This window comes from Sapajus apella, unplaced genomic scaffold (assembly GCF_009761245.1).
Source record: "Sapajus apella isolate SASKATOON/1434 unplaced genomic scaffold, GSC_monkey_1.0 scaffold78, whole genome shotgun sequence".
NCBI lineage: Eukaryota > Metazoa > Chordata > Mammalia > Primates > Cebidae > Sapajus > Sapajus apella.
The window spans coordinates 3,147,402-3,173,428 of NW_022437018.1; the positions used below are offsets into that span (position 1 = coordinate 3,147,402).

At 36.0% G+C, this 26,027-nt stretch overlaps 1 protein-coding gene across 7 annotated transcripts in view; it reads right to left on the reverse strand.

The window, feature by feature from the left end:
- RHOBTB1 (Rho related BTB domain containing 1) overlaps window positions 1-26,027 on the reverse strand; it is a 127,878-nt gene that overhangs the window by 87,545 nt on the left and 14,306 nt on the right. For all 7 annotated transcript variants that reach the window (XM_032252553.1, XM_032252562.1, XM_032252555.1 and 4 more), the window contains exon 2: window positions 25,601-25,700. The gene's annotated coding sequence lies outside the window, so the exon portion shown is untranslated. The remainder of the gene's footprint in view (window positions 1-25,600; window positions 25,701-26,027) is intronic.

Genomic DNA, 26,027 nt, shown 5'->3' on the forward strand with positions numbered 1-26,027 from the left:
TATTGATTATGCTGGTGAATTTAATCAAATAGTATGTTTACGTAAGTAATACAACAGTCTGACGTCTAGTCAGACATGTGGTTCTTGCCAGTTGTAAATAAACTACTCACACGAACAAAATACCCCCTTAGAGAACTAGAAATTTAATAATCTGTATTTGTAACATAACATTTTGTACCAAATAAATGACTGTTTTATCTGAAAGTCATAGTCATAGTATCCGTCTGAGAGTTTGAACTATTTGGTTGGATGGACTATTAATACTGGAAATATTCATGAGTGGGGTTTAAGTTATATTCCTCTTGGATCATGTCCCCACCATACATGCAGTGCTTTCTTATTTATGGGCGATCATAATCCAAGTCGTAAGGAACTTGGAATGATTACAATTAGATTGCATTTTCTGTAACCTCTTTGGATGCCCTGGCAGCTACCCCTACTGGCTTGCACCCTTTGATGTCAATGGGTGCTGCCTCTTAGAAGCTACGCCGGTGCTTACCACTGCTAATATCCATGAGCTTGTTATTATCGCTTCGGGAAGATGTTTTGTCACCATCATGTCCACAGGGCTGACAGTAGGATTGTGGTCATTGTCAAACTCTTCCCTTCTAAAGCTCTTCTTTATTTTTTCATTGACTTGGGGTTGGTGGGGGTAGGGGTGGTAAGTATGGGGATTCACTAATTCTACCTGCCCTGAACTCAGAGAGTCACCTGTGTTTTACCCAGGCCCTCTTTTTCTTCTAGCTCTTTAACCAACTGAAGGAAAGGGGCGGGGCTGTCATTCTCAAAGGACCCTGGAGCTTCCCAGGTGACTTCAGCTGGTCTTCTGTTGATGTCCAAGAGGCACTGTGGCATGCCATGCAAATTACACTCAAAACAGAGCCCAAGTCAATATCCTTGTGAACACACAGGAAACCTTATATTCAGTAAAAACATACCATGAGACACAGTACGCTTAGAGCTGGACACACTTGAATTAGAACAGTGGCTCACTGCTTACTAGCAGTACAATTCTGGATGTATTATGTGACTGTGTAGGCTCTGCTTTCTCCTTTCCAAAAGTGGGGCAAATAATACTGGTGCATTAAGTATATTGCCTCTCGCACAATAATAGCACCATTGTGAATATTTTACCTCAACATGTAAGCAGGCTGCCTTGTACAATAAAATGAATACAATGATGTAGTAAATGCAGCCTCATAAGACTGTCACATGGATCTAGATTCTGAGTAAAAGCTTGTCTGAAAACCAGCTTAACAATTTTCAAACTATGTGGCCTTGAGAAATTCCCCAACCTCTCAAATCCTTAGAGATGATGTGTGAAATAGACTTCACCATACTCACCTAGGATCACCGTGAAATTCAAATGCATTGCTGTATATATAAAAGTGATTTTACTAGCTATGTCTTTTAAGGAAGATAAGTTATTTTTCTATGACTATGTTATTGCAATGCTATTAATGTCTTGGTCATTTATAACTTTTTTTTTTTTTTTTGAGACAGAGTTTTCCTCTGTCACTCAGGCTGGCGTGCAATGGTGTGATCTTGGCTTATGGCAACCTCTGCCTCCTGGGTTCAAGCGATTCTCCTGCTTCTGCCTCTTGAGTAGCTGGGATTACAGGCATGCACCACCATGCCAAGATACTTTTTTTATTTTTAGTAAAGATGAGGTTTCATCATGTTGGCCAGGCTGGTCTCGAACTCCTGAGTTTAATTGAGCTGCCTGCCTCAGCTTCCCAAAGTACTGGAATTACAGGCATAAGCCACCGTGCCTGGCTCATTTATAATGTTTTTAAAGGAGCTGGTCATGTTTTTGTACCTGAGATCCAATGATAGGACCATTGTAAGTGGAAATTTTCATAATGAGCCACAAATTAGAGAATGTTTACACATTAGAAAAGTTTACATGCAGTTAGCAGTCTGTAATTCTTTGTTGGAACTAAAATTAAAAAAATCTAATTGTCTGTGACCTCCAATATAACTCTTCTCAATAGAAAAAGAGACACTTTCCTACAATAGATAATATATCAAAATATGCCAACGACATGTTTTCCTCTTAAATACAAGTGCACAGACATGACGGGAAGGAAGAACGATCATTTAACAGAAACCGTTTACAGGTTTGTCTCAAATTGTAAATGCAAAATAATGTCAAGAGTATTTATAAAGTCCAAATTGGATCTTCTGTATAAAGTATGCTCTTTATACAAAACAATACTTTTTTGCTTTTTAGGGAAATTTCCACACCTCAGGAAGAAGCAAATTATATAGTATTTTTTTCAGTATAAAATAATTTTCTAGGTCTTTATCATAATTCTGTTTTCCTCTAAAGAAGTTTTCCATTTAAGAAGTATTTAAAGCTTCTGTCCTTTGGCAAAGTTTTGAAGCAATTTACCACAACCTTGGAAAAAACAGCTGGCACAGTCAATTTGGGGGAAGTAAAAATAGTTTTTAAAAATGTTATGATTTCTGGTCCCATTGCAACAATTTTGTCTTCTTTCTGAGTCAGTCCTGGTTTCTCAAGCATAACCTGTACACTGACAATACTGTGATTCTGCTACTTAAACTCTTCAAAGCAGTGCCACTTAAAATATTTACCAGTTTCAATGTATGCCATTCCTAATCTAGAGTTAGAATATCGAAAATAATCACCAGCCATGTTGTTAGGACTGAGAATCTGTTTTCTAACATGTAAATAGTCTTGATTGTAATACAGACCACGGCTACAGATGTGACGGCAGAATTCTCCCAAGAAGTATTGCAAACATGTATAATTTGCAACCAAAGCAATCTGCATAAATAAGTGATCACATGAACAAACCAAACCATTTGGTTTGGCCAAAAATTATGGCAGGAATGTTTTCAACGCCACTCATTGCTGTATGAAGAGTCAGTTTTCATTGCCCTCTGCTCCATACAGAAACCTGAATGGCTCAGCAAATATTGACTGAATTATAATTTTGACATCATTAATCTTTTTCTTTGCATACTTGAGGTTTGTATCTTGCTCCCAATTTCAGATGATGAAAGTGAATTTAATCAGCAAATATCCTGACTGGAATAAAAGAGATCCTGAAAGATAAATTCACAGATATTATAAGAGGCTTTTAGGACAACCTTGGAAAAAGGCTCCTTTGAAGTTGTGCCCTTTGCATAAAAATGTCTCTCAGAAGAATAAAATATCTAGATAGCCATTAACAACAACAGATGCAGGTTCTTCCTTTGTTTATCTGGGGAGCTTCCTTTAAAACATAAAGTCATGTGTTACACTGGAACAGGAAAAAGATTTCAGATCTGTGATCCTCCAAAAGACATTCAAAACATTTGTAAAAGGAGCAATGGTTTTCGTGTCATGTTGCTACCAAAATTCATAAGTTGGATACCTTCCTGTGTTATCCTTGCTTATACCTGTATCAAGTAATTTAGTATCACCTTCCAAATCATAAGTTCCCCGAAGTATTTTCTTTGTTCCACACATTACCAACAATAGCATCTACTAATGGTTCTTAGGCCATTAGGTAACCCTCAGTGAATAAATGAAGATTAGTAGGCATTAAGTAATACTTATGCGTTGTTTCAAAATGAATTTCCAACTGAAGGAAAAAAACCTTGATTTGGTTGCCTTGACACATCTTGACGCCTTTTCCCATTGTCTGACAACATTCTCTACCCACAAATTCATGAAAAATGCACAAAAAGGCCTACTAGGCTACATGTACGTTGTTAAGGCAGACAATACACACAAACATAAAATCAAATCTTGCAATGAGTTTTTTCTTTTCCATCTTTGTAAAAATAGAGTGCATGCAATGTTATTTTCTAATATAGTGGTTTTTCTAGTTAGCACTTAGAAATAAACATGGCACTGCCAATTTGCTCACAGATGACAGATTTGTGAGGTAAAATAGCAAAGAGGTTGGACCGAAGGTTGGCACCAGAGAGGATACAACGGATTATGAACCTTCTCCTGGGTTTTGGGCCACCGCTGCCCTCTAGGGGACATATGGAGAATAAGCAAAGTCTCTCAAGCTAAAAATTTGAGACCCTGGGAAATCATGTCGTCCTTTCAACTTCTGTTAAGGAAGACAATTTTAAAAGTAATTCAAATTACTTCAAGGATAGCTGTATAACCCTAAAAAAGCTTTACACGGCATACTTTTCTAAGGCCACCTACTTTAGAGTCCCTCTTGGCAGATAGAAATTTCTTTGACTATCCTAATTTTCCTGCAGCATGTTAAACATGTCATTTCTTGTTCTATTAGAAAACAGCTTCTTACTATGACTAATGTGTTAGTCATTGTTTATACTTTCAGCTTTTCGTTTTCAATGCCCCAGAAACCAGAAACTCCAGCTCTTTTAGTCTCTCTTAATAAAGTTAGTTTGTACAGAGGAAAATACGCAAACATTTCAAATTGTTACTTATTTCTGGGAAGAGAAGCTTCAATAATTTCAAGTGAAGAGCAACGATCAACTTGTGATTCTTACAGGGTGGATTAAACTTCAACCTTCTTTATAAAAATTAGGGATAATATCTAATGTAATCCTGCTTTATAGTCAGAAATTAATCTGCATTTTCATTCCTAAAGTCTTAAAGAAGAATTTAAATAACTAATACAAAAATGAAGTCTCTGGAAATAAATCCTCTGCCTTTGGGAGAGAATTTCATAGCTTTAGGGTGACACTGTGGAAGACTGAGTAACTTATAAGACATCTATTTGTTCAACCATTTAATATTGGTTGAGTATGCCTTTACTTATCAGATACTATGTCAGGGGTTGTACATATACAAAGAAACTGCCATTCAGTAGAGAAGATAAATATTGTAGCAGCACATTTTGCCATATGTTAAGTTTCATTTTATTCAATAGGTATTATTGAAATGCTTAGGTTTTATGTATATTATATACTAAACTTCTAGTACCTTGAGAATAGAGAATTTGTTTTGCTCAACTCTGTCTCACTAATATCTTGGATGACTTAGTTTTTTAAAGTCTCTTAATAGTCTGTTAAGTGGACTATTATTAAGTCCTTAGTTTATAGATGAAAAAAATGCTTCAGCAATTTATAAGCTAGGATGTAGTAGATTTAAACTCAATTGTGTTTGTATTGTTGGTATCATGATTCTTCCCTACTTGTGTGCCTAGCATGGTGCCTGGCATGTAGTAGGTGTTCAATAAATACCGGCAAAAGAATTAATTGATGTGCCTTTCGTGAGTAATGTGCTCTCTGCTCCTAAGATGGTATTTCAAGTGCCTCCATGTTTGGCACAAAATAGGCCTTCAATAATTAATAATTGAATGAATAAATGAATGCAGATTTCTTGACAGTCTTCAGGATTTTTCCATTACCTTAATTCTCATGGTGTATTCATAGTGGCGGGATAAAGTCATAAGACGAAATGAGACAAGTGTTTTTATGATGGTAACCTCTAATCATCTGTCCTGGAATTCATTTTCTGCTGACCTCAGAACATCTGATAGGCCATTGTCTTGCCTTGTTGGCAATTTCATTGTTCAAACATTTGAGGAAATAAAGAGAGGAACAGATATTTCAAAAAAATCAAATTCTAACTCATCAGGGGGAAGTGGTTGGCCATGTGGAAGTAACAGGAATCTTACAGACAATAAATATGTAGTTTTAAAAACTGCGATAGGGATAGAGCTGAAAAAATCAGACAAACATGGCAAATTTATGAGGATAGATTTTTTTAAGGTTCAAAGAACAAACGAGAAGAATTCTACAGCAAAAAAATTTGAAAGAAATAACATTTTGAAAAGATTGAGATGTTTGCAAAAATTATAAACACTCCAAAAAAACTTTTAATATTAGTTTTCTCTGATGTTAGGATTATCAGTAATTTATTTTCAAGTTTATCTGTCTATATTTTTAGCTATCTACAAAGTGACTTTTCAGGTGATTAAAGCAATTCTGATTATATTCTAAAAAAAAAAAAGTCTCTTTAAAATAAGCAAGCTCTACCATGTAGTTGCACATAATTTTGAAGTGAAAGAAGGCTGGAGGCTAGGCGTGCTAGCTCACCCCTGTAATCCCAGTGCTTTGGGAGGCCAAGGTGTGAGGATTACTTGAGATCAGGAGTTTGAGATCACCTTGGGCAACATAGCCAGACCCTATCTCTAATTAAAAAAAAAAAAAAAAAGTAAAAAAGTAAAAAAAAAAATAATAAAGTTGAAAACTACTATGAAGAAACTATTACAGAAGCTATTATGTAATCTTTCTAGTTTTTCTGTATCTCTGTTTTACATAATCTTTAAGCCATCTATTTTGTTTCATTCATGGAGCACATGTTTATGGAGAAATTTCTATACAGCAGCACTGCCTCAGGCACTGGGGATGCAGGTGTGAGGCAGACAAAGTTCTTGAGGAGAAATATTATAAATAAGGCACATCTTTAATTCCAGTTAACAATGGTGCTTTAGGGAAAGTAAAGCAGGGTGAGGCTGAGGGAGCAATGCAGTCTGGTTGTTTTGGACACCGTGGCCAGGGAGCCCTCTTGGAGGAGGCGCTGACTCTAGGTCAGAGGCCTGAATGGTATGCATTGGCCTTATGAAAATCCAGGTAAAGAGTAGCAGTCCAGGCAAGAGAATAGCAAGTAAAAAGGAAAATTCTCAAATAATCTAAGACCAATTAGAAAAAAAATCAGAATTCATATAAGTTTTTCATTGTTTGCCTTTTTTTTTTTTTTTTTTAACAGTCTCACTCTGTTGCCCAGGCTGGGGTGCAGTGGCCCTGTCTCAGCTCACCGCAATCTCCAGCTGCTGTGTTTAAGTGAGGCCTCAGCCTCCAAAGTGGCTGGGATTACAGGTGCGAGTCACTGCATCCAAACTTTGTTTGCTTTTTAAGTTCAAAGAACACATTGTTCCCCAAAAAGACAGACCTGCAGCTAAGAGAGGATGGCAATCCTGATGGATGAGAAAAAGAACAGAGCTGTAAGATTTTTTTTCTTTTTGTTGCTTATGTCAAGGAGAGAATGATGTTTGGAAGGGAAATGATAGACTACTATTGCAGAGAAGGAAGAGAAGATTAATAAAGAGAGCTTAAGAGTATATCTTGCATTCTAAATGCCTTCAAGGGTGACAGCTGTGTCCGTGTGTATCCACCTTTTCATTCCTTAGAAATGACTGCAACCCCAGGGCAAAGAAACAATGCTGGTGTTTCTATAGTTATTTTGATTAATCCAAATAAATTACCAGAATTTTATTGAAATGTGAGATTTAGTCATCATTGCCCTTTTACTTGTGTTCAGAAGTTCTTCCACCCAAAATGTCCCTGTCCTGGCTGAAGTTTACTTAAGGAGGCTGATGAAGGGAGAAGATCCATTACGCTAGTGGAAAAGGGGTCTGGTCCTTGGAGAATTTAGCCCTGGGAGGAAGGAAGGGAGCAGAGGGATTGCAGTCCTAGGAGGACAGAGGGACTGAATTGGAAACTTCCCCGCCCAAACCCTGCTCCACCTTCCCCTTGTTTTTTCCAGTGCCCCATGCTTTTCTCCTGCCTCTCCACCAACCAATTCAAACGTAGCTCCATCTGCATCTCTAAAGGAAAACTGGTGCTCAATGTGTCTCTGGAGAGATATAAATGATCTTTCTGGGAACCCAAAGAATGTCATTTAAAACCGCAGGGAGATGACTTGGAAGGATGGTAAGTGGGCATGGCAGCTGGTCAGGTGTAGGAGTATTCCTTTGTTCAATTCAAAATTCAAATGTAGTGTGTAAATGAATTTTGTTTCCAGACATATATAATTCCTAGTTCAATGTTTTTAAACAGGAGATTGAGTACTAAAATAACAAGTTTTGAGTGTTTTAATTCTTAAAAATAGCAGTACCTCTTATGTTGTAGACACAAGGCTGGGTGCTAGGGACAATGAGTAAGCTGAGGCTCCTCCTGTCAATGAAACCTACCGAGCCCTTGCTAGGAGCTGCAGAAAGCAGGAGAGGTATACACAAGCAAAGGATTGTTGAATGTGGATCTGATTTTCAACATGGGGAGGAAAATAGTTTCTCAAAACCTACGTATCAGCAAGCCTCAAATCAACCATGGTGAGACTGACAGCCAGACACCAAATGAGTCACTAAGGAACAGATCTTGTAGATGAACATCATCTCTTTTCCCTGAAAGGTTTACTTGGTTAACCAGTGGCAGTTATTAGTTTATCTGGATTTCTACAGGATATTTGCCAAGGCATCACATGTCATGCTTGTGGCTAAAATGAAAAAATATGAGTGGGACATCAGGGGTGTTGGCACCTTGTTGAACAGTTACAGCTAGAGGATGGCAATGGATGGCAGTCTAGAGGGACATTTCTAATGCTGATGCCCCTGTTCTTGTTACTGTCAATATTGTAAAAGTTTGAATAAATAGAAAGTATAAGTATGCTAGTTAAATTTACAGATGATGCAAAGTTACTATTACACTTAGTGAATAAGTGAGATAACAGAATTAGAATACACTCTACATTCCAAATGAAAATAAAATTGAAGTTGAGATGGAATGAATTTAATGAGGTAACATTAATGGAAATAGACGTGAGGTCTCCTATGGAGGTCCAAACAAACAGAAAATCCAAACCCAACTATGCAGATACAGGGTGGAGCACATATAACTTGGCTTAGATATTTGAGAAGCATGTAGGAATTTCAGATGTCATTCTGATATAGAAGCCACAAAAGCAACTTCGGTGTTAAGAGAAAAACAGTGCTTAGAATGAGCTGTTGCTAATTGTGTTTTATCCTGTTTTTGCAATACCCTGCGTTTGCAAAACATTAAAAATCAGAGTATGTTCAGAGGAAAGTGAGTAGGGTGCTAAAGAAAGGAAAACAGAAGAAATAGTGAAGCGTTGGAAAGGAGCTTGTCATAGCATCAAAGAGGAAGACAACAGTTCATTAGCCCAAAGGTTACATCTGGGACCAGTAAGGGGAATTTATAAAGAGACAGATTACAGCTCAATTAGGATTTTCTATCTATCAGAACAGCCTGAATTTGGGAGGTCAAGAGATTCCTATTGTCTGTGTGTTTTAGTATCACTTCAGTTGTCAGAAGAGTTTAGGATCATCATTTATAACCTTTGAGGTCCCCTTCAATCTTGAGAGTCTTCAGTTCTAGAGTTGTTTACTAGGCATTTATTGCATCATAATATGACTTAGCTTTTTGGATCACTTTTAGGCTATACTTTTAGTATTAAAAAAATAGAATAATAATACCTTGGATGATAATGGAATATATAAGGCTTATAATCCCTTCCCCCATTCTCAGGTGGACACCCAGGAGAAGACTACAAAACTTCAAACATCAACCCATTTCAGTTCTGATGTCAGCAAGGAAAGAACTGGCAAATGGGGCCAACTGTTTGATTGACACATAGAAGGCCAAGTGGGTAATTACTTAAAGACTGTATTTCCAGTGTACTCTCCAACTATATCTGGCCAGGGCATCATTCAATGCTATGGAGGAAGCTTGTTGTCATTTAGCAAAATGTCATAGTGATCACTGATTGTTTGCCTGTAACAATAAATAGCAACCTTTCTGTCAATGCCATAATAATAATAATAATAATAATAACATAGGTTGTTGGTGGTTACAAGTCTATTGCAATTTTCTTATATTAAAAATGCTTCCTCATTTGAATACAGAGGGGCTTCGGTGATTTGAGTGGTAGTCACAGCTTATATTCAGCATAACTAAATCCTACTTTCTTCAGGTATATAAACTCATTATTCCACTCATGTATTTATTCAAGAGACAGGAATATTAATGATAACATGCATTTTCCTTTTTAGTTCCTTAGATCAAATATTTACTGATCCACATAATTCAGATCTGTATTGAATATTAATTCTGTATTTCATGGATCTTGGTAATTGTATTAAGTTCAATGCTTCACATTTGCCTGATGAACTAATAAATTTTTGATAAAAATAGTTCACTATGAAACTTTGGAATCATTTTGGACAGTAGCATAATTGTTTTTGCATTTATAGTAAGCACAATAGAAAAGTTACCAAACCACCTAAGAGTTAAATACTTTTCAATAATACCGTGCTCAGAAAAGAGCTTACATAGCTTTTTTTCTGCTTGCTTTATGTTTATATTTGTGTCACAATACAAATAGGGCTTTTACAGTTCAAGATTAATGCTATGGTTTTCTGTGTTCATTCTATATCATCTAAATTGCAGTTGGAAAAAATAACAAAAAATAATCAACTGAATGATAAACAACTCCTTGTAAAAATATTCATGGAGAGTTAAAGTCAGTATCAGAAAAAATGTCCCAGAATATATGCATAACTCACCATTTTTATTTTGGTAAAACTTCAGAGAACTTTTGTGATGATTCAATGAAAATAATACATATAAAGCTTTGCCACAGATTAGCTCAGGGTAGCTAGTTTTTATGGAACACTCTTATCATCATCATTATCATTTGATAATAACATTACACCTGAATTTGAGTTAAGTATATTATCCATCTGATATATGAGAGGTCTATTTTTTCACTTTATATTTGTAGAAATTATTTCTAAAATTTTCTAGTGGTTCCAAAATAGCTGAAAAATAACCCTTACAGCCAAGGTTATCCTAAAAGAAACTATCATCAAACTGAACAGACAACCTACAGAATGGGAGAAAATTCTTGCATCTATCCATCTGACAAAGGGCTAATATCCAGAATCTACAAGGAACTTAAACAGATTTACAATAAAAAAAAGAAAAAACCCTGGAACAAAGCTGAAAGCATCATGCTACCTGACTTCAAACTACCCTACAAGGCTATGGTACCCAAAACAGCATGGTACTGGTACCAAAAGAGATAATATAAACCACTGGAACAGAACAAAGGCCTCAGAGATAATGTCACACATCTACAACCATCTGATCTTTGACAAACCTGACAAAAACAAGCAATGGGGAAAGGATTTCTTATTTAATAAATACCGTTGGGAAAACTGGCTAGCTATATGCAGAAAACTGAAACTGGACCCCTTCCTTACACCTTGTACAAAAATTAACTCAAGATGTATTAAAGACTTAAATGTAAAACCTAAAACCATAAAAACCTAGAGGAAAACCTAGGCAATACCTTTCAGGACATAGGCATGGGCAAAGACTTCATGATTAAAACACCAAAAACAATGACAACAACAGCCAAAATTGACAAATGGGATCTAATTAAACTAAAGAGCTTCTGCACAGCAAAAGAAACTATCATCAAAGTGAACAGGTAAACTACAGAATGGGAGAAAATTTTTGCAATCTATCCATCTGACAAAGGGCTAATATCCAGAATCTACAAGGAACTTAAACCAATTTACATGAAAAAAACAAACAACCCCATCAAAAAGTGGGCAAAGGATATGAACAGACACTTCTCAAAAGAAGACATTTATGCAGCCAATAAACTTATTTAAAAAAGCTCATCATCATTGGTCATTAAAGAAATGCAAATCAAAACCGCAATGAGATGCCACCTCACACCAGTTAGAATGGTGATCATTAAAAAGCCAGCAAACAACAGGTTCTGGAGAGGATATGGCAAAACAGGAGCACTTTTACACTGTTGGTGGGAGTGTAAATTAGTTCAACCATTGTGGAAGACAGTGTGGTGATTCCTCAAGGATCTAGAACCAAAATACCTTTTGATCCAGCAATGCCATTACTGGGTAGACAGCCAAAGGATTATAAAGCATTCTATTATAAAGACACATGCACATGTATGTTTATTAGAGCACTGTTCACAATAGCAAAGATTTGGAACCAACCCAAATGCCTATCAATGATAGCCTGGATAAAGAAAATGTGGCACATATACACCATGGAATACTATGCAGCCATAAAAAGGATGAGTTCATGTCCTTTGCAGGGACATGGATGAAGCTGGAAACAATCATTATCAGCAAAGTAACACAAGAACAGAAAACCAAACACCACATGTTCTCATTCATAAATGGGAGTTGAACAATGAGAACACTGGACACAGGGAGGGGAACATCACACAAAGGAGCCTGTTGAAGGGTAGGGGGCTGGGGAGGGATAGCATTAGGAGAAATACCTACTGTAGATGACGGTTTGATGGGTGTAGCAAACCACCACGGCACGTGTACACCTATGTAATCAGCATGTTCTGCACATGTATCCCAGAAACTAAAGTATATTTTTTAAAAAAGAAAAACTAATAATCTAATTGTTGTGCTTCTAAGTATGATCATCGGCTTAGTACACAATACCAGTAGTGATGGATTAAATGGCAAGCTCAAGAACGGCTTAATCTAACTACTGCTTAATCTTCACCAGACAGCCTTGTCAAATGCAATTTGTTCTATGGCAACCCTGCTTGGAAGTTAGCCTACTTGTAGGCAAAGTATCCCCTGATGCTAACAAAACTTCCCTTTTATATAGAAACAGCTGCAGCATCGAAAGCAAGAATGATTTTAGGTTGAAAAAAATGGCACTCATGAATCCTTAAACCATGACTATAGAAGTCAATATTTCTAATGCCAGGCAATAAAGGCCAAAGCCAAGGAACGATTGCATATCATTATATAGTATGCATTAATTTTTTGTTTATGATTTTCTCTGGATTTAAGGATTCAATATGGGCTGCCTCAAATATAAAGGTAAGCAATTGTTAAGAAAATTACTTCTGAGAAAACAAACAGAATCTTTCCTCTATTAAAAGGTTCTCATCTGTTAAACACTCTCATGTCTCAGGGCAGATAAGATTTTAGTGCTTAGAGAAAATGAGATGTCACAAGCTGAGATTATTACAAAATCACAGAGCTAGTAGATCATCAGGGGGTCATTTAGTTTATCTTTCTGTCTGCATTCAGAACAGCATCCAAGAGAGAAAATTGTCCATCTTCGTCTTTAAAATGTTTAGCATAAACTCTATTTGAGCCTTCTCTGAGGCAGCCTTCTTTTTTTTTTTTAATTTTAATTAGTACATCATTTCTGAAAGAATTCTGAAAAAAGTAATTTAGGAATTACATCATAGAAATATCAGAACTAAAATGAGAAGGGCAACACTCTTGAGTTTCATATTCAAAAGAAGCAACACAGACGTCTGAGATAAGGTCATCAGTAACACAGAGGGCTCATGAAGCAACGCTAGGCTAAAAGAAACCTGGAGGCCTGAGATAATGGGAAAAGAACATGGATTCAAACCAAGCATTACAAGGATGAAAAATCAAGAATAAGCAAAGTAATTTAGTACTACGTTACTTGCAGATGAGAACATATGGGCCATTTTGGGGCTGACTTGAGTTATATGTTAGGAAGAATTTCTTCGAAGTGAGGAAGGACACGAACCACTGACATGAGCTCCTGATATAGCTGATAAAATTTTATCTTTGATGATGATCTTTTCTCAAAGTAAAGGTTCTAATGTTTAAGCTAGTTTAGGCAAAATAGTTTACCTGAAGATGGAAGAATGACCTTATTAAATTAAATTGAAATGACTGAATCAATGCCATTGGGTGTCTGTTAATCTTTAGGATAAAAAAATTAATCATCAGAATTTTCTATCTTCATAACATGAAGTTGAATACTTCTAATACCTAATGTGTGTGGTCCAAATCTAAAATATTTTACCTGTGCATCACTAAGTTTAAAATCAGTTAAGAGTGTTGTCACCCCTCTTTCCAGCAGTTTCAAATACATATTTAAAACTGTTTTTAAATTAGCTTTATGTAAATAATATAAATATATACTTGGAAACAAAACTGATTTTGTTTTGACAAATCTTTCAATTGACAAAATGTAATAATGGAAACCGGGTTCATGACTAATGACACACCCCAACTAAATCAAGAGATATGAATAGACACGAAAGACAACTATGAATCTGACTCATAAAACTACTATAGTTTCTTTTGCTTTTCAAATTCCAAGATAAGGAGAATACAAGGAATGCTTAAGTTTACTATGAACAAAATATCTTTGTGTTGCCCTTCATTTTAAAATCAGACTCCAAAAAATATACTTGGCTAAATGATTAGACAAGATTTTTCCACACATCCACAGAGATTGGGAGGCTTGTACAGAACACTCATCTCTTAGGTATGGGATTTGGGTTTAGACTCTTTTAGAAGAAGTAACCAATAGGATCAGTATTTGTTCTCTAGCAGCCAAAGGACTCTCATCTGTTTCTCCTAGTCAGGGCATGTTGTTAGTAGTTGATTCTAGGCGAAGACACACGTTTAGTTGAAAGGACATCTGTCAGAACTGAGTTTTAATGTCACCTCTAATTATTTACTGGTTGAATGAACCAGCAGAAGAGATTTTTTTTTTTTTTTTTTTGAGAGGGATTTGCGCTTGTTAACCAGGCTGGAGTGCAATGGCGCGAACTTGGCTCACCGCAACCTCCGCCTCCTGGGTTCAGGCAATTCTCCTGCCTCAGCCTCCTGAGTAGCTGGGATTACAGGCACGCACCACCATGCCCAGCTAATTTTTTGTATTTTTGGTAGAGACGGGGTTTCACCATGTTGACCAGGATGGTCTCGATCTCTTGACCTCGTGATCCACCCGCCTCGGCCTCCCAAAGTGCTGGGATTACAGGCTTGAGCCACCGTGCCCGGCCAAGAGATTTTATTTCTCTGAGGATATTGGTAAACTGACTGTAATCTCTTATAAACATTAGTTCTCTCTTTTCCGGGGGGTAGAGAGGCATCACGATGGCATGTATGGGGATGACTATATTTTTTATAAGCAAATGTTGTCTCTTGTTCCAGAAATGGAATTTCTACCTCTGTACATGTGGTTGAGAGCTATATGATCTTAAAACGACCTCACTAATAACATCCACATTAATTAGAATGCTTTCTTATAGCAGCATGCCAATATACCAATTTACAATAAAATATATCCGTCAAGCTAATGAGCTATACTGACTGATTTCTATATTTTTCCCTAAAGGTGTAGCTACAGATATAAATCCAAGTATATGGGAAGGAGAGTCATAATCAATGAACTGGTTACCAAGAAAGTCTGGGTTCAGAAATAACCAGGGGAATTCGTTGGAAGTGTAAATGCCTGGTGTTTTTAGGCCATGACAACCTAATGCATTTTTCTCTCACCAGGGACACATTTGCTACATGGTCCAGAGTCTTGTATTCCTGGCCCAGAATCTTCTTATCCTATCAGTTGCTGGAAAGACACTGCCTGCACTTGCCCTTTTGAATCTCCCTTTTCTGTACTTGCACTAGCAAATAAAAAAAATTTCTAATGGATAAGCACGTTCACTCATTAGAGTTTTTAAGTGATGTGTAGACTAAATGCTGAAATTTTAAGCTAAAATGCTACTTGTTAGCTTGCATGGAAAAACTAGGCAATAATTGATGAAGTGCTGTGCTGACTTTATATGGAAGCAAGATGGAGTTTAAGTAACATACTCCGTGTGCCGATCTGAAAAATCATGAATACCTCAATATATATAAATTATCTCTGAAAAGGAATACAGTGTTTTCACTTAGCATGAACAAAATGATTTTTTAGTGTTTCCATATAAGCATCTCTTAAAAATGTTTCATTTTGGCAAAAGCTAACAGAATAATATACAAAGATGACAATCAATGAAAACAGAAACGCTGTAATAATAGGCTCTGAGATTACAAAACTGAGAACCTGGGAATCAAGCCCAGTCCAACATTGACAATAACGGGATGCTCACTTGCACCTCATGATCTATAAGAGGATGCTGGAAAATGAGGAAGTGGAAGGGAGGAGCCTTATCTGGTTTTCTGCCCAGTCAGTTCATTGTTGCACTAGAAAGTGATATAAAATCACAGTTCTCCTGTAAGGCTAGGTAAGGACATGAAATTCTCAGGGGAAAATGATATATCCAATTTAGAAACTGCAATATGGGTCACATAAATGTAAATGGGAATGATAAATGTCATCGAAAAAGTCTTGGACTAGGAAAAGCCCAGGGGTACTAGATACTGCAACGGTGGCACGTAAGGAAAGCAGTAACAACATTTCATCAGGATATTTTATCAGCTGGAAAGTTTTTTTTCAAAGGATAAAATTTATGTACTTCATATATTTAATTTGTGCTCAAATATCTGAAATGCTTCTTTTGACTATATATATATATATGTATATATTCTTTTCTATTTTTATTGTGAAGAGTAAGATGGCTGAAATCTCCCTATTTATATACATATAGTAAAAGCCTTCATTATATAAAAATAATCCACAATGCCCATTCAAAGGTCAAGTGTATCTAACATTGAGTTAGGAAACTATACACTGAAATACAGGCCTATCTTGTTCCTTTTACAGTCAGTCTCTACACAAGAAGTCAGAAATGAATATTTCAGTGACATTCCTCTGCAGTAATGCCCCTTGTGTTAAAGATTCAGTTTTTAAAACCTCTATGTCCCGATTAAGCAGATATTGTCCGGTAGACCCAATAGGAAATCACACATTTAAAAATATTACTTGATAATATGTTGTCTTATTGGTAGATCTAATGTAATGAGTTTTATATTTCACTATGTACAAAATGTTCTATAATAAAAATATTTCCTTTAAATTCATATCAGAGCATGTTCTGGATGTGTAAATACTTCTTGGTTTCAAAAATACATTTTAAATTTGAAAGAGAATTTCTGGATTTAGAAAGAGTTTAATATCTAACACATAAAATGTGTTTTAAATCATCTGCCTTTGACAGCTCAGCTAACAAGCCAGTCTTTAGGCTTTATCAGAAACTTTTGAATGTGGAATTAGGGCAGGGATTCCTTGCAATAAATTTTTTAAAATCTTAACTTCATTGGCTAAATTTAAGAGTCTTGAGATCTATAAATGAAGGAGAATTATATATTATAAATATCATGGAAAGAAGGCACATTTCTAATTAAACAAAATTTGACTTAGAATAAAATGAAACTTCTGGTGCTTTTTCCTCTCTAAATTGTAGGATTAGAGTAGTAGAATGATATTAGAAGGGTATTAGCTGAGTCAGTGCTTAGGGAGCATTTTGAGAATCTTGGTCTTTAAGTACTATACACTTTGAAAGAAGCAATTTTACTTATAGCTCAATATAATATAATGCAGTTTGGAGAAATAATGCCAATGACAGCTTTAGGGGGTGTTGCCCTTTTAATGAAACCTTAACATGCCACTTATGTATGGTTAGTTATGTTCCTTCATACAAGCAGCTCAGACAACTATTTTACTGATGCAAAAATTAATAAAGAAAACAGGCCAGGCATGGTGGCTCATGCCTGTAATCCCAGCATTTTGGGAAGCTGAGGTGGATCATGAGGCTAGGAGTTCGAGACCAGCCTGGCCAATATGGTGAAACCCCATCTCTACTAAAAATACAAGCCAAGTGTGGTGGTGTGCACCTGAGGTCCTAGCTACTCAGGAGGCTGAGGCAGGAGAATGGCTTGAACCCAGGAAGTGGAAGTTGCAGTGAGCTGAGATTGCGCCACTGCACTATGGCCTGGGTGACAGCACAAGACTCTATCTCAAAAAAATGAAAACTAAAGGAAGAAATGAAGGCAGAAAATGAAAGAAGAAAGAGACCAAAAATGATGCCTCACAATCACAAACTATTCCACAGGCAGAGGCAAATGATAAGATTTGTTTACTTTGCTCTCACCAAATGTAGTTATAAACACTTGGTTCTTTATTTTGCCATTAATATTATAAATTCTGTAAATCTCAAGACATCATTTCTGTCCCAATCCCCAGGTGGCACGTGACCATTTTACAGAAGGATCATTTCTCACCCACATGAACCAAGGGGGTGAAAAAGGAATGGTTGATTTAAATACCCTAACTCAGAATTTACTGTGGATTTAAAATCTCTGACTTAATGTTGCATTAACTACCGGTGGCTCCTTTACTGCCTTTAAAACATGCATATATAATTGGAAACTGTAATGCTTTGCGGGTAAAATAAATACCAACTCACACTAAAATAAATACTCCGCATGATGAAGTTCATGTAGACATAAATTAATAATTTACCCATTAACCAGTATGCACAGGAAAGAAATAGATCACTTATTAAAGGTTGCCTCATCTATAAAATGAGAAAATAAAATGCTGATATATTTTACAGTGCTGCTGTGAGGAAAAATGTATAAAATTATTGCTAAGCAGTTTATAAACCATAAAATGCAGTATGAACATTAAATTAATAATATTTGTACTAATTCAGATTCAACACCCTCTGCATTAAATATATGTTTTTGTCTATTGAAGCATACACAAAACCGGGCTGAGGCTTTTTATTTAATTTTTAATAGTGTCTTCAGAATTCTGCAAAGCATCACAGAAGTTATTGGACGTGTTAAAACAGCTTTTCAGTGACTTATTCCCACCATTTCTAAGACAAAGTTCCTGGCTGTTCACATCTTCAACCCCATATTTAAGGTCTTCTCCCAAAGGGCTTTATGTCTCCAGTTGCATAGACATAGTAGCAACAAAGGGAACATGGGTTTGAATTTCTCAATCAAGTGGAAGTTATTCACCTTCTTTGGGCTTTGCTTTAGTCTCCATTATAGACTGAGATAGAGAATAAATGCTAAGTTGGGAGTGAGAGTGGGTGTGTTGGGTCTCCGCATATTGCATCAAAATGATCTGCAGTGTAAACCCGTGCTCGGGCAGCAGCATGGCTGTGAGTCAGCAGGGTCCCAAGGCTATCAAGCTGCTCAAAATGTTACTGGCTCTAGAGATAAATCAAGCTTTTGTTTTTCAGCTCCCATCCAGAAATGCCATTCAAGGGCACAAAAGAGAGCTGAGCAACGTAGAACATAGTTCCTTTCTTCTTCTACTTCTTCTTTTTTAAATAGAGTCTTTTTATTTTGAAGATCTATTTGTACAAAACCTGTAATCCACTCAGCACATTTTTAACATTGTCAATGTTCCTTTGATAAGCAATGATGAAACGTATCAGACATTCCTCCACTCGCTTCCTTTTATAGAGGCCATTCATATAGAAATATCTCCTCTTTTTCTATGAAATGATAAATGGCTGGCTGGAGATGTCTGAAACACTGCCAAATCTCCCCCTATGTATCATGTGTCACCAGCAATAATAAACAGTGACTAATCTTTGGTCATGAATTATATTTGTGTCTTTCTTGTCATCGGTAGGTAGGTATCTAATATTTATACTAGGAACACGTGTGCTAGGAAAAATGTACCTAGGTTCAAAGGAAACTAATCCTCACTTGTTTTTTCATTTAATTATTTATGGAGCTTGCCATTTTCATCTGTATCTACCTCCTTTTGCCTCAGGATTTACCCTGGAGTGTTTTGATCAGTAATCTAATTTATCCCAGTAAATTTACCATTTTGGTAATGACAGTGTCCTTGCCCAATAGGAAAAATAATAAGGAAAGGGATATGGCTAAAATGCAAACTTACCTAGTTAAAGTTTATCAATGGTCAAAAGAAAATACAATGAAACCATGCCTTCCATTTCATAAATCTAGATGTGGGTAAGGGAATCACAGTTTTCCTAAACAAACTATAATAAAGGCAGAGCACTAGAATATACAAGCACTATATTGATGAATGGCAAATTAAGGCTCTGAGAGAAAAGAAATGAGGTGGAAAAGGGTGCAATTCGACTTCAATTCAACTTTACCAATACCAGACACTGGAGTACATGGTTGAGATACACCAGCGAAAGTCAACAACCATCGTTGCCTGCACGCAGCTTAGGTTTTAGAGGAGGGAGAAAGACTGTAACAATGAGGAAATTACATCATTTATCAGAAGTTGGCAAGTATCACGATGAGAAATAAATCAGGAAAGGGAACTAGGAAGTCTGGGAAGAGACAGCATTTTTAGAAGGGTAGTTAGTGAAGATCTTATTGAGAAGGCGAGATTTGAACAGACTTCAAGGAGGCGAGAGAGCAAGTTGTAGATGTGTGACTGAAGAAAAGTGTCCCAGACAGAGGAAACAGCAAGTGCAAAGGTCCTGGGGTGGAAACATACTATGTGTTCTGGCAGAGTGGCTGGAGTAGAGTAGAATGGGAGAGAGAGGAACTGGAAAGAAGTGAGGTCAGAGAGGTCACTGCTGGCTGACTCTGCGTGAAACCAGGAGCCAAGAGGATTTGAGATCAAGGAGCAAAATGATATAATTTATACTTTATTGAAAATAGAGTGTAGGAGGCAAGGGTGGAAGCAAAGTGATCAGTTAAATTCATTAAAACTAACAGTTCAACTCTCCTCTTTGCATTAGCTTAATGAATATAAGCAAGACATTAATGATGGGTGATAGTTTAAAATTAAATGCAATATATTAAAGTTGTAACTACACAAAGCTAAAACTGGCTGGAAAAGAGAATTCAATACAAAGATCAATAAATGTCCACAGCACCAATTGGTAAGTTGAACACATTTTTGACTAAGGTTATGAACATACAATTTAAAAAATGATTAAACTTTGGGAACTTCAAGCATCGCATGCTAAGGAATAGATTAGAAATGTCCCCCCTTAACATTGTCTTCATTGTGGAATTAAACAAGTGCCTATTATGACACTGAGATGCTCTTGTTCGGTACCTATGAGTCCTTTAGTAATTGAGAGTTGGGAGTTGGGGAAACATGAGCAGCGAAGCAGAAAGCATACCACCAAGATAAATGAAGGGACCCAGAGTTTGGATTAATTGTAAATGTTTTTATTTTCAAACTTAGAACATCTGAACGATGGGAACACACACACAAAGTGGGGTCTTCTTGGGGAATAAAGCAAAAGGAGAAATCTAAACATTGATGAAAGGTAAATTTAGAAATTAGCCCTATACTCAACCTTCCTGGCAGTAGTGATGATTAGGTTTTGAAACAGAGCTCTTTCCCATCTTTCCCGAGCTGTTTAAGTTTAGAACAAATTGGGATTGAAAAAGTGTCAAATTTCACAGTAGGAGTGCCCATTCAAAGAGCCACTTCCCTCTCTGAAGTAGGTTACTACATTCACCTAGGGAAATTTCTAATGATTTATAATTAGGTGGCTAATTAAAAAGTGGATTATCAACTATATTAAAATATGCTAGAAAGATGTGTACGTAATTCATTCTTTAAGTTTGGAAATCTGCCATTTCCTTGAAAATATCCTTACTGAGAAATTCCATGTTTACCATGTAAGTTTTCTTTTTTCTTCAGAAATGAATTTTTTTGAAGTGAGTCTAAGATTTTTGTTTATCGAGGTAATGAATGTAATTTAAGGTTTCTTTGTCAGTTAGAAGTACCTAACATCACAGTTATCATTCTTTCAATGAGAAGAGAAGGCTATGATTAGAACTCCAAGGCAATGCAAGGTCCCCAGAATTACTTTAAAGTCAAAACAATAAAGAGGATGAACATAATAACTGTTTTCATTTACTCACTTCTCATATATGCCGAATGCTTTGTGTCTCAATTCTCTCAAGAACCCTGCGAGGTAAATTTATGCCCATTAAACAGATGAAGAAGCTGAGTGCGGAGAAATTAGGTAAATTATCCAAGGTCATACAGCTTGAAGGTTGAACAGCTAAAATGCAAACTCATGTCTGACCTCAAAACTCTTGCGTTAAGCAAGACTTTTCCCCCTTAAAAGAGTTTAGCATCAAGTCAAAACTATTTTGATGCATTCAACTGGTTTTGAAATTGATAATATTCATGTATCATATAAGCAATTAATCAGGATCTTATATTAATCAGACCATATTTCTGAGCTATTTGTCCAAATATAAGCTTATTTTATAAAGTAAACATGATCATCAGGGACTCCTGGTGCATCACTAACAGCAGAAGTTAAAAAGTTAATGGTCGTTTGGTACTGTAAGTTACTTTTTATTTGTCTTTTTCTATTTCTTCCAATTTCTGAGAAGAAATAACTAATTTCTGAGAAATTAAATGGTGGCCCATGAACTTTGGTATAATCATATCCATGGGCTTTCTAGACTAGTCAAGTTTTAAGTGGGTCACTCTACTCCTAAAGGCTCCTATATATTGGCCACTTCAAGTAGATAACTTAGCAGATAGGCAGGACTAACTGTACTGGGATGGGCTTGCTGAACTGCTGATAGTACTCAGCACTGATGCCATTTGGGTGATACAGAGTTCCTTCTCAAATGACAACAATAACAACATAATTCTACTAATACTTTTGAGGGCGTACTGTGTAACAGGCATTGTGCTCATTGCATATATTACTTCACATCACTCCAGGGTTTCTCAACCTTGATACCATTGATTTTATTGGGCCAGATGACTCTTTGTTGTTGGGGGCTGTCCTGTGCACATAGGGATGCTTGGCAAGCATACCTGGCCTTCCTGGATACCAGCAGTACACTAACTCCCTCCAATCGTTACAGCCAAAATTATCTCCAGTCATTACCAAATGTCTCCTGGCAGGCAAAATCTCCTCCTATTGAGAACCTCTGTCTTACCTCCTCCAGGACTCTAGGAGGCTGCTATCATTAGATTAGTATTGCTAATGAGGAAATTGCGGCCTCCAGGGACTTATGTAAAATGCCTGAGATCTCACAGATAGTAAGTTACAGAGCTATAATGCATGTAGACTGTCTCACTCTGGAACATAGTTACATTTTTGAGGTTGACATTCACATGTGAATTTCATGTGAATTTCATCTGCCCTCTTTTCCCTTGTTCTACTCCTTCTCTTGTATATCTTACGGTGGGTATCCAGCAGTGGGACACGGAAAGGCAGTGCACATGACACACGGCACAGAACTTATATTGTTCCATAGCCTTTTATCTGACAGATTAATTCCATTTTAACTGGAATTCTGTAAACTAATGAAAAAAAATTACAAGTGCTAGATGGTCTATTCTCAGCATTCTTGAATCTGTCTGATTTAATTCTAACCAATTAGCATGCCATTATGGAGGAATATTATGTTGGGAATCAATATTAAGCTAAATACTAATATTTTATTCAGTATTAAAAATTTATACAAATGGTAATACATGTGTTTTATCCCTACTTTCTCTAAATGAGAAGTAATGCTTCCTTAGGGCGATTTCAGTGAAAATGATATCTTCTTAGGAGAATATTGGTATTATGCTTTACATAGATCATTGCTTAAATGAATCAATAACATTTAACTGAATGAAATTTGCTTATTTTATTATAAGACATATGAGTTTTTTGGGGAATCAAAAATTGTTTTCCTTTTTATAGTTATGGTGTAATCCCATGTTAAGATGAGAACAAAAGCACATTATTGTCCAATATTGTTCTGTAAAAAGAATAAAATGTGTCATGCTTATCCTGATTTTAGAATATCATTTCTTTCTTTCTTTCTTTTTTTATCTTGCATACTTTACTCTTTATTGATTCAGACATAATACTAGGCTGGAATTTTTGAACCTAAATGTATTCAGATTTTGCATTTTACATCTTCTTTGCAAAGAGAAATAGACCTAGATGCACTCTAATACACCTAAAGACTGAACTTGATGAGCATGTAATAACCACCTAAAGATAGCTTAGTAAGGCATGATTTCAAAACTAGACTTTAAACCTGTTTTCCAAATCGTGCCCCTGGGTGCCTGTCCCAATGCCTGGCCTTGCTGTACTCCACGGCCTGGACCCTGACGAGCTTCCAGGCCCTGCCCTGCTTCTGGCCTGTCCTTCTGTTTCTTCTACCTCCTAATTACAGTATCTTTTTCAAGCTTCCAAGGTAGGGAAGCAATGAAAGATTTCCATAGTTTGGATCTAATGAAGACGTTTACAATTTTTATCACTTATATATTTTAATTCCCAACTTCTTGGTCAAATATTTGACAACTACCTGAAAACTATGCCATTTAAAACCTCTCTAACTTTCTGAATTATTGTACTCTGTTCCTCAGTAGTAAAATTGCAAAAGTTTTGCTCCATATTTTTGCTCCAATTGAATAGGCAAGATCCATTGAATATGCACGTACCTTGAAAAGGGTGCTTGTAATTCTAAAGGTATATTAGAAGTTAAAAACTGACATGCAAAATCAAACAAAAAAATCACTGAATAAATTAACTGAAACATTAGAGACTGGAAGTCTGTTCAGTATAGTAATCACCATTACAAATGGGAAAATTTAGACTAAAAAATAACATTTAATGGATTGACTTTTCTAAAATATTGATAGGATTTTATTAATAAGTGTTTTATGCATATAGCTATTCTGAATGTTCCTTTAAAAATGAAAGATTACAGCCTTAATGAGAGATATTATTATTTGAATGTATTTGAATGTATTTGAATCTGGCTTATAAAACATAGGGCTTGAGAATTGGAAATGTGTGCACAAAATGCAAATAGATTTAATTAACTGAAAACCCATAAGACAGAACTTCTTCAAATAAGCAATTACTTTGGGGACTAATAGTGTAAATAGGATCCTGGTTCATTAGCACAAATACCCATATGAGAGAAGGATCAGCAAATTTTATTCTTTAAGTCATTTATGCACACATGGTAATATCTCATTAATTTGGGGCTTCAGTAAATTTAAAATCTTCTGATAATTTGTTCATGAGCTGGGTGGATGTTTACCTTTGCTTTGTAAATACTTTATTTATAGGTGGATAATATACGGTCTTTTAAACATTTATTTTCAGTCTTATGTACACTTTTTAGACACCGAATAAACAATTTTCAAGGAACCTCAGGCACTTCACAAGTTCCTGCATACATCCAATCTATATGCTAATAACAAAATGTTCATATGATTTATTATAACAGGTCGCCTTAAGGACTTCTACTTTATAATGTTTTGTTGAAGTTAGTATATGTAGTTAAAGGTAATAGAAGCCACATTTGTTTAAGAGTTATCTATAATTCAGCCTTCCCATAAATTCAGATATCTCCACTATCTTAATTCATTGGCATAAATGAAATTTTACAATGTTCACAGCTACACACAGAGGGCTTTTCTTTTAAGTACTCATTAGAATGTATAAACATATGAAGAAAACTAGAACACAATGAAGAGTGAAAATAACAAATAATTTTAAGGGTGGACAAAGAAGGGTAAACTGTCCATTTCAAATAATTTTACCTTTTTTAGGCACAAATACTCTGGGGAAAAAAAATCTCAGTATTGTGGACCTTTTTTCAAAAGCTGATTTTACTCACTTGGGATGACTCCAGTTCTAATAAGATTTCTAATTAAAGACATCCAGTGCCCAGGCCGAAAAGGGTGGATGCTCCAAGCTAAGACATCTGGGAGAAAGAAATGCCACGCATAGCAATCTGGTCATTTCTAAATCCTCCTTGTATATGGCCATGACTTTTCAGAGTCCACATGTCAATTTCCTGTTCAAAACGCTATGCACTAAAGAATTTCAAGTGTGTATAAAATGAGTAGAAGAGTTATGTTATTTTAGTAATCAAAACTCATATATAGGTCCAAATGACTCAAATTCTAAACCAGATAAAACATATTTAACTAGAATTTATAAAACCCATAACTGAACGAAAAAAATGAAATATTTCTACTTTTTGTGAAACATTCTGAAGACAATCTAGATATTATTCATAAGTCATACCATCTTTACACAGATGCTTTTCCATTTCTTTGTTAAATATTATAAGAAAAAGGAAAGCCAATTCTGTCACCTAAATTAATAGTTACTCACCATGTGGAGGGGGAAAATAAACTTCAATTCCATTTTCATAACTTAGTCAAGAATGCTTGATGAAGAGGCCTTTTCATGTGCTTCTTGATTATTATAAAACCTAGGAAAGAGACACAAGCATGGAATGTTTCATTATCAGGAAGTAAACCACTCAAACAATAATCTCATGTCAGTGATTATTTCTCATGAGAATGAGAAATATGCCAGCCAGCCACATGCCATTTACAAATCTCCCTGCTGCTTACAAAAGTTAGAGCAAAGAAAGCTGGAATGGCTATTGCCTTTGAAGACAGAATATCTGAGGTCAAAGCTCACTCATAGTTTTCATCTGAGTGAACTTTAAGTCCTTAACTTCCTGGAGACGCTGCCCTCCTCTCCCAGGTGGAAATAATAATACCAGTTACTCAGTAGGACTGTTTTGACAGTC